Source organism: Sorex araneus, chromosome 10, assembly GCF_027595985.1.
Source record: "Sorex araneus isolate mSorAra2 chromosome 10, mSorAra2.pri, whole genome shotgun sequence".
Classification (NCBI taxonomy): domain Eukaryota; kingdom Metazoa; phylum Chordata; class Mammalia; order Eulipotyphla; family Soricidae; genus Sorex; species Sorex araneus.
Window position 1 is genome coordinate 20,867,815 of NC_073311.1, and position 9,914 is coordinate 20,877,728.

Sequence of the window (9,914 nt, forward strand, 5' to 3'; positions counted from 1 at the left end):
GCTTTTAGTAAGTAGTTTAGCCACAAAAAAAAATCTGTGAATAATTTAGTGAGTCAGATTCACGTCAATTGGATCAGATAATTACAAACTATTTATGTTTATTAAACTGACTGAGGATATTATTTGTATCTGACAAATAAAATAAATTGTAATTAGACTTGGATTTGAAGTTCTTTGTTAACATTTATTGAGGATTATTTTCTAACATCTATCACTGTGCTATGTGTGGTTGGGAAATGAGAGAAAATAGAAATTGGATTTCCTATTCCCTGATAACTGGAAAGGCAAGGCTAACAAACATACATAAACATTAAAATGAAAAAACACTAAATAAATGTGATCAGTAATGTGTCTTATATATCAGAAATTCAATAAATGTTAGCTAAATTCAACTGTAATATTTCCCTTTATTGTTCTGACAAGTCTAGCTATCTGAACATAACTTACTTTATGGAAATGGAATAGCTACTTAAAAATATCTGTTTATTACTTGTCAGATTCTAAAATGTGTAGCCTACGTGCTATCTATCAGCTAATCAAAATATTATTAAAAGGACACATTAATGTGTTACACATGTTATCATTTACATGCTGATCATTAGACTTCTAGAATGCAACTTTTGTATAATTGTAGAATTACCTGTAGTAAGTACACATGTTTAAGCCAACTTGACTTAATTGAAGCGTGTGGACCTTTGAAAAGGTCCTACCTCTATCTCTATAAATAGCCCTAAGAACAGCGACTTGCTGCAAAGGGAAAATACAGATATATAAAGGTCTTGGAGAATAAGTCTAGCATGCTAGTCTCTGCTTTGCAGAGAAAATCCCTTGCATGCCTTTAAAAAGATTGATTTTTGATGTAAAGGCACATTTAATCAGAGCTTTGAAAGTTTGAAAAGTGTCTGCAAGGGTTTGCTTCTCAGTGGATTGGAAATCTATTAGTATATGGCCAAGAGGTCACTGAATAGCAGAAATAAGAGTTTTCAAGTGTTCTGATATAAAATTTGATGAAACATGCCAGAATGCTATATTTCTAAAAGCATAACACTGGAGATCTTCTAACATATTAGAAAAATATATTCTCACTAACCTATTATTTAGCTATGGTTCTGCCATATTAAAATAAAAGTTGATGAATCTTATAGGTATTTCATAAAAGTATGTGTCAATCACTGTCACTGTCATCCCATTGCTCATCGATTTGCTCGAGCGGGCACCAGTAATTTCTCCATTGTAAGGCTTGTTGTTACTATTTTTGGCATATAGAATATGCCATGGGTAGCTTGCCAGGCTCTGCTGTGCAGGTGAGATACTCTCAGTAGCTTGCTAGGCTCTCTGAGAGGGATGGAGGAATCAAACCCAGGTCGGCCGAGTGCAAGGCAAACACCCTACCCACTGCGCTATCGCTCCAGCCCAAAAGTATGTGAACTTACAAAAATTTATCATATGAAAATTGTTTTGTGACATTGATCATACTATTCAAAGATGCTTAGTTTTCCAAACTCATTTGTAAACAAAGTATCTATTTTTTAAATCTTGTTTTTAGCTAAAATGTTTTTCATACATACTTTGGTTATATTGACAGTGTTTATAATGATATCTTACCAGTCCATAATAGAGTAAGGCTATACATCTTTTCACATTTGTTTGATACTGCTAATATCTAAAGTGTTATCCCTGTTTTCAGTTTGATCCTATTTTCACTCTGTCACTCATGTTTTTATTCTGTTACCATATCAAACTCTTTAAAATGCAAATAAAACTTCAAGTTTACCTATCATCACTAGAGCAAGAGTGATGCGAGATACAAAATATTTTGTGTCTAGTATGGTATAGACAAAATCCAACACTAGAAACTCTGAACTAAGGCAATCTACTTGGATAAACAGCCAGTGTGTACAGGCTAGTTACTGTTCTGATTTCCATATCAGCGCAACAACACAGAAGATAAATCCCACCACTAAATTGAGATAGCATTTGGGAGATGATAGTTTTCAAGTACGTATTTTTGAATAACATGAATTTATACTAAGCCAATTAGCTTTGTAAACTCATTCTATAATAACAAATTTCCTGTAACTAGTTATTTTAGCATCTCATAAATTTAGAATGTATACACTTGTAATTTATAATTTAAGAAGATAACTTTGCTCAAAAAGATTGAATTTTGAAGGGTTAATAAGTTATGACTTTGGAAGTATAAAAAATTTTTGTGTTTGGAAAAATGAAATTTAAGATGAAGTTATGAAGAAAGATAACATATGTAAGAGAGGAAATCATTTCAGGTAACTTCTTTTGGCAATGTTATTTAACTCATCTGTTTCTATCATTCTTGACATTAACAAGAATGTTAAAAGTTAGCATTTTTTTCTCTTTCATATTTGCTGATTTTTATTTCCAGAACTGTAATTATTTGAAGTTAGCTATTCCTGTTTGCTTCTAATTTTCTCCATTCTAACTCCTTCTGAAAAGGAGTTAGTTTTTTTTTTGAAAAAAACTATGAGTTCATTTTCTCCCATGAATATATAAATAAGTTACTATCCACAGATATGACAGCTTCTGAGTTTTTCTATTCTCAAAGTATTCTCAAAGTAACAAAACTCATCATACTTAGAAAAAATAGAGTTCAACAGTCTCATGGATAAAACTAAGATCTTTTCCTTAATTAAACCCACACATTCTATTTTTAACATTTTCTTCATTGTTTTGAAGTCACCTACCTACCTCACAGAGGTTCTTATTCTTCCTATCTTAACAAATTTCAACACTTATTTTATATTCCTTCTTAAAATCATGTATTTTAACTTTATATCTGAAACTGCTAATTACCTCCTAGTTACACAGATCCCCACTCTACAGACTTCATTTTTTCTTTTGTTATAATAACTCCGTTCAACTTATCATCACATCATCACAATCAAGGCTGCATATGCCAACATTTCCTTACAGATTTCCCTTTGTTTTTGTCCTCTGAAATGTGTTATTTGACTATGATCTGGAAAAAGAACTACAAACATAATAGCCAAATCAATTTCAGATCAGTTATTTGCCTTGAAATTTATTTTTTCTTATTCTGCACTATCTCTCCTTGTAAAACAGTTAGGCAATTTGGAAAAGGAATATATCTCAGGGGTGGTCCAGGAGGAAAATAGGGAATCTGGGTTTTTGGGTTACTTATGAAATAAAGCTGCTATCAGTTCCTGTCTACATTTGGAGTATAGAATCAGGGGGCTGTGCATTTATTTGAGTATAGTTTAGGTTCTGTTACCAAAGCAACTAAGTCTTCATACCCAACTTAAGTTAAAAAAGCAAATTAATAAGACTTTTTGATGACATATTCCCTCTATCTAAAAAGACTGTCATCTCTCTTTCCTACCTTAACCACCTATGTATCTTAATTTCTATAATCCGAAAAGTCAAAAATCTCTGGTTATGATCTTGCCTTCACCATAATTATTGTATAACTTGTATCACTTGTCATCCCGTTGCTCATTGATTTGCTCAAACGGATGCCAGTAACATTTCCATTCGTCTCTGTCGCATGCTAGTGTAGCCCAATGTCGTCGGCTCGCTCCAAGAACATGAAGAGCCTCAAACCATTTGTTCAGGGTCTTGACAAAGAAGTCTGACTATCTCTAGGTGGGCGGCCAGGCCATGACGTCCCATGGAATCCAGTGGGTAATGGCTCTAGTCCAGCAGTCGTCTCCAAATCGCATTATGTTATTGGCCCATCTAATTTTCGATGCCTTGGCAAATGAGACAGCATCCCTGATTCTCGATCATCAATAGAGGTTAGAACTCTGGATTCCTTCTCTCACTTGAGTGAAATGTGATACTCCAAGCATAGCTCTTTCGATTCCTCTTTGGGAGACCTGAATAGCATTCTCATCCTGTTTTTGTAGGGCTCAGGTCTCTGAGGCATATGTTAGTGCAGGAAGAACAGTGGAGTCAAGAAGATGTGCCTGGAGCTGGAGGTTCTTTGTCCTCTTAACCACTTCTTCGATGCTCTTAAAGGCGTTCCACACTGCTTTCTTCCTCCTGCACAGTTCTGGCACCAAGTCATTTGTCACATTGAATTCTCGACCTAGGTACACATAACTGTTGTATTCAGAGATATACATTCTGTTGAGAGCATATGGAACGTCAGGACCTAGTCCATTTCTCATGAATGTTGTATTGGTGAGATTCAGCTGCAGTCTGACTTTTCCACACTCATGGTCGAAGTCAGTCAGCATTCGTGCCGATAGGCTAATGTTAGGTGTTATTAGAATGATGTCATCAGCGAGGTGGTATAGTTGCCGACCGTCTATCTTCACTCCCATTCCTTCCCATTCCAGTCTTTGCATGATGTTCTCGAGGGTGGCACTGAAGAGTTTCGGTGAAATGGTGTTGCCCTACAGAACCTTTTCCTTTACGTCTATGATCACTTCCTTGTAGAATGGTGAGATCCTTATGGTGAATCCATAATACAGCTCACAGAGGACCTTGATGTACTGAGTTTGAACGCCCTCTTTGGCTAGGGCTTCCATGACCGCTCGCAGAAGCTATATCTTCTAGCCTACTTCTCCTCTGGGAGAAACTGGCAAGCTTCTGAGAGTTTCCTGCCCACATGGGACAGCCTTGCAAGCTTCCCATGGTGTATTCATATGCTAAATCCAGTAACAAGCTGGATCCCATTCCCTGACACTGAAAGAGCCTCCAGTGTGACATCACTGCAAGGGTCGAGTCCAGAGAGACTTCCAAGATCTCAGGGAAAGGACGAATGGAGAGGTTACTGAGCCCACTCGAGAAATCAATGATTAACGGGATTTCGTGATTTTATGATACATCTTAATAGTTATACACTTTAATTTTCTCCTAAGCACGATTATTTTAAACTGACTTTCCTTTATTTTTTTTTTATAAAGAGGGGAGGTTTTATTAGTATTTACTGAGAAGTCAAATCAGATAAAACCTGCTTATCATGGGAAGATTATCGATGAAGATAGAATAGAGATATGGTGAGCAAATTAAGATAGCTTTGAGAAAAGACTTATTTTTTCATCTTTATCCAACTCTTATATTCAACTTGTCTCCCACTTGTCTCAGGAAATTGGAATGATTTACTTTATCATATTTTGTTGCATGAATTATTTCATCCTCCTTCACTTATATTTTTCATTGTATATATGATGTCACTCTTAATTTGTTTTTTTAAAGAAGCATTATTCATTTTCTTATACTACAATCCACAGCTATACTCATAAATTGTCTTCAACTACTTTCTAGTTTATTATTTCTCTCCTTTTCTTTATTTCTATGATGACCCTTTCTCTTTGTCTTTCATAGCAAATTCATATTTCTTCACCCTAAGTAAAATTCTTTCCTCAGCTTTACTTTTAAGGCTGAAAGATTGTTTTCAAACTTATTTTCTTTTCTCTGTTTAATTTCAAGATATCTTGCAAGAAGAGATTTAACTTGTTACTTCATTTCCTTTCATTATTCTGCAGTGCCCTGTAATTTGGCATCTTTTCTAGTTTTCTCTCTTGAAAAATCACAAGTGATTTCTAATCATCAAATAATTGCCATCATCTGCCTTACTCTTTTTTCTTTCTGTATTTTTAAAACAAAGAATAGGCTTAATTTCTCTTTGATGGAAATATTATCTACTTGCTACAGAAATGTAATATAAAGCCATTAAAGTAATTCATAAAATCAAATGACCACTGAAACATATTATAAATTGTTTTATAACTTTCATAAAAACTCTTCTAAACCACTCCTAAGGTTGTAAAAGAATTTTTTGTGAAGATCATATATTTTTAAAATCTTACTAGGTACTCTGTTAAAATTCTTCAGTTTTGTTCAATACAAAATTTATAATACATGTTAGTATGTCCACAGGATGGTATATCTAAATCGCCTTTGGATTACTACAAGTATCTATCCTTGCTTTCAATTAATGAGGTGATCATTTTTCTTTTAACTGCCTCTAGTTTTATGTAATGTATTTATATATTTATTTTTTGCTTTGGGGCAACATGTGGCAGTGCTCAGGGCTTACTCCTGGCTCTGTGCTCGGGGATCACTCCTGACCATCTCTGATGCTGGGAATCCAACTTGTGTCAGCTTTGTGCAAGACAAATACTTTACTTGCTATACTATCACTCTGAAGCTTTATATCTTTCAGTTATAAAATGTCACTTAGTGCATTTAATGTGTCTTATGATAAATTATCTATGTTCTATTGTTCATACTACTAATACTATGCTTTAAAGTTATGCCTGCTAGATTTAATTTGCCCAAAATTTAAATTCTAATTTTTGCATACCATTTTCTAATATTCTATGTAATCTGTTTATTTCCCACATATATTTATCCTAGTGTTGAATGTTTTTTCTAGGAGTAAGGTTATAACTATACATAAGATAAGCTTCACATTTGTCTTCACATGCTTTCATGTCTATTGGTTCTATAAACAATAGTTGATTATAACCATTTGTAAATATACCTATGTAGAAATATCATAAAATAAATGATGTCTAGACTTAAACTAGAAATGAATGACTAGGTTAAGAAAAGAAGGAGGAGAATGAATATAAAACAATTACCAAATCATTGGAGAAAAGGGGAGGGGGAAAGAACAGTCTCGATGAGGTACAAGAACAATTGGGGAGGGTTGGTGGCATTTGCATCCTATGATGAAGTAATTTTGTCTATAATACCATCAACAACATGTAACTGCCTAACTTATAATAAATTTAAGGAAACAGATTTAAAAATGAAGGAAGACAAATGGATAAAATCAGTGTAAGAGGTAGCATATCGAATAGTAAAAGCTAAAGAGTTCATCATAATGAATTCAGTTGTGTGAAGAAGATTGTGTTTAATCCTATTGACAATGGAAACAGACCTTGAATCAAAGGATTCATTCAAAGGAGTGAAATGTTGTAAATGACACTTGATAAAGGTTATCCTGAATTGAATGTGGAGAATGACTTGTGAAAATGTGCTAGAAAACTATAGCAGGCTATGTGAGTAATTGTGAATTTAGCAAAAATATCATAAGAAACTACACTTGATCTTAGCCAAAATGCCGAGAAGCGATAGCACAGTGGTTGGGCTTTCGCCTTTCACTCGGCCAACCCGTGTTTGATTCCTCCGCCCCTCTTGGAGAGCCCGGCAAGCTACCAACAGTATCGAGCCCGAATGGCAGAGCCTGGCAAGCTACCCATGCCTATTGGATATGCCAAAAACAGTAACAATCAGTCTCTCAATGAGAGATGTTACTAGTGCCCGCTCAAACATATCGATGAGCAACGGGATGACAGTGACATCATAAAAAAGATGACGAGGGGCTGGAGTGATAGTACAGCAGGTAGGTAGTTTACCTTGCACGCGGCCGACCTGCGTTTGATCCTCAGCATCCCATGTGGTCCTCCGAGCACCCCCAGGAATAATTTGTGAGTGCAGAGCAGGAGTAACCCTTGAGCATCACTGGATGTGACCCAAAAAGCCAGAAAGCCAAAAAGATGGTGCATCTGAGAAGGAGAAACCTGAAGCATTGATTTCGGTGGAAGAAATTAATTTTAAATAGTTTCTTACAGTTGAATACCTGAGTCTAGAGCTCAGGAAGGAGGTCTAAGCTGAAGATCAAGATTTGGCAGTTATAAACAACTATGATAAATATTAAATTGAAGACAGTGAGGTTGGAGAGTTAACATGACTCAAGGTGAGAATGTAAAATAAAGACTTTAAGACAAAATTTCAAGATTCAGGACAGTGATTCATAAGGCAGATATAGAAGTAAAGGTAGTGGAGTGCTTGGGAATACCAGCAACAAAAGAATGCATCAGGAAAGATTGGAGAAGTTAGAGTTTTAAAACAAACCATGAATTATTTCCATCCTCTGGTTACTTTTCAACTACATTTCATTTATTTTTAATTTTAAAATAGCATTAATCTTAAAATTATTAACAAAGAGTGAGAGTTTTAGGCAATCCTAAGCAAAGTAGGTAAAATTTTAGGATTGAACTACAGAAAAACCTTCACTGAAGAAGTGTGAAATGGAACGCACAGGATTGAGTAGATCATGGGAGATAAAGAAATACTTTGGGGTAGAGATCAGCTGTGAAAGGGAGGTCATGAGCTATCTCAAATGGGACGTGGTGTTGAATCATGGGAGTTTCTCCTTAAAATGGGCAAGTGTTAAAAAATGCCAACTAGTTGGGGCTGGAGTGATAGCACAGCGAGTAGGGCATTTGCTTTGCATTCGACCGACCCGGGTTCGATTCCCAGCATCTCTTATGGTCCCTTGAGCATCACCAGGAGTAATTCCTGAGTGCAGAGCCAGGAATGACCCCTGTGCATCGCCGGGTGTGACCCAAAAAGCAAAAAAAAAAAAAAAAAGCCAGCTAGTGAAGAGAGCAAGAGATAGCACAATCTACTAGATAAAACAGTGATACAAAAGAAAACGAGTATCTTGACTCTGAGTCTTGACCAAAACTTAAAAAGTGGTAACATTTTGTCCACTGTGGCTTTTGCAAAAGAAAAATGTCTATTTATTCTAAGTTGTATGTAGGTTTGGTAATACAAATAGAATTCAGTGTTGCCTTTTTGTTTTATCTGAGGTTTTAACTATTGTGGAGAACAGGAACAATTTTTACTGTCTCCATACATGTCATAATTTATTATTTGGGGAGGTGAGTACTTTTGAGACATCAGGTATCTTATTCACTCCTAGAGATATTCACTAAACTGGGGGCCGGGGGGCAGTGGTTCAAAACTAGGGCCAGAGCACGCATGCAGTGCGGGTTGGACCTTGCATGGCAGAGATCACCAGGGCACTCTGGTAAAACCCTGGGGCCGCCATGATAACACCGGGTAGTGTTTGGGAGAACATGTGGTAAATGAATCTGAGTCAATCATCTAAACTCTGTGCTGTCTCCCGGACCCTTGATATGATTTCTTAATTTTATTTGTGCCCCTTCTGGAGAGCCCAGCAATCTACTGAGAGTATCTAGCCCTCATGGCAGAGCCAGGCAAGCTATCTGTGGATTATTTAATATGCCAAAAACAGTAACAATAAGTCTCAGGATGAAGACATTACTGGTGCCCGCTTGAGCAAATTGATGAGCAATGGGATGACAGTGACAGTGACAGTGAATTTTATTTGTGTGTATATGTTTATATGTATATATAATGTATATATATATAAATGATAGTATGTGTTTGTGTATGTGTAAGATAGAAAGATACTTTATACATGGGAATGTATGTAGATATCAGGAAAACTAAGATCACTTTTTTTTATCCTTTTTTAAGTCACCCCACTTACTAGCTAATCACTTCAAGTAAGTTACCTTACCTCTTCAAATGCATATAATGTAGTATAATAGCATTATTTACTATGATAGCTTTAAAGATCAAGTTAGATAAACCATATGCCTAGATCCAAGGAATATAATAATAAATTGCCATAGAAATCTCTATTTTTATATTTAGTAGTAATTAGTCCCCTTGGGGATCATGTGGTACATGGAGTGATGTGGTGTAAGGTTCATGATAAGGGCTTGCACATACTAGGCACATGTTCTGGCAGTTGAACTATCTCTCCAGTCTCTATACATTGCCATTCATGTTTGTACTTTTATGTTTAATTTTGATGCTCCCTTTTACTTAACTTTTGCTTTCTTAAAAATCCATTTTTATCTTATGTATGCATTTTAGAATTAGTACCTTATTTTCAATTTAAATGCTAACTATGTCTTATAGTCTCTTGGTTATCTAAAAAACTTTTCATGTTTAATGAATGGTCTCTTTACGACTTTGGAATATAAGGAAATTTAAACATCTGTTTTCTTTTTCTACCAACCTCAGTCTGGTCCTAGGTGCTATAATCATCTTTTAAAGATAATAAATATTTATCTCAGTAA

General features: G+C 35.4%; 1 pseudogene; it reads right to left on the minus strand.

The window, feature by feature from the left end:
- Window positions 1–6,944: 6,944 nt before the first annotated feature.
- On the minus strand, window positions 6,945–7,087 carry LOC129399266 (U2 spliceosomal RNA; annotated as a pseudogene).
- Between the last annotated feature and the right edge of the window lie 2,827 nt (window positions 7,088–9,914).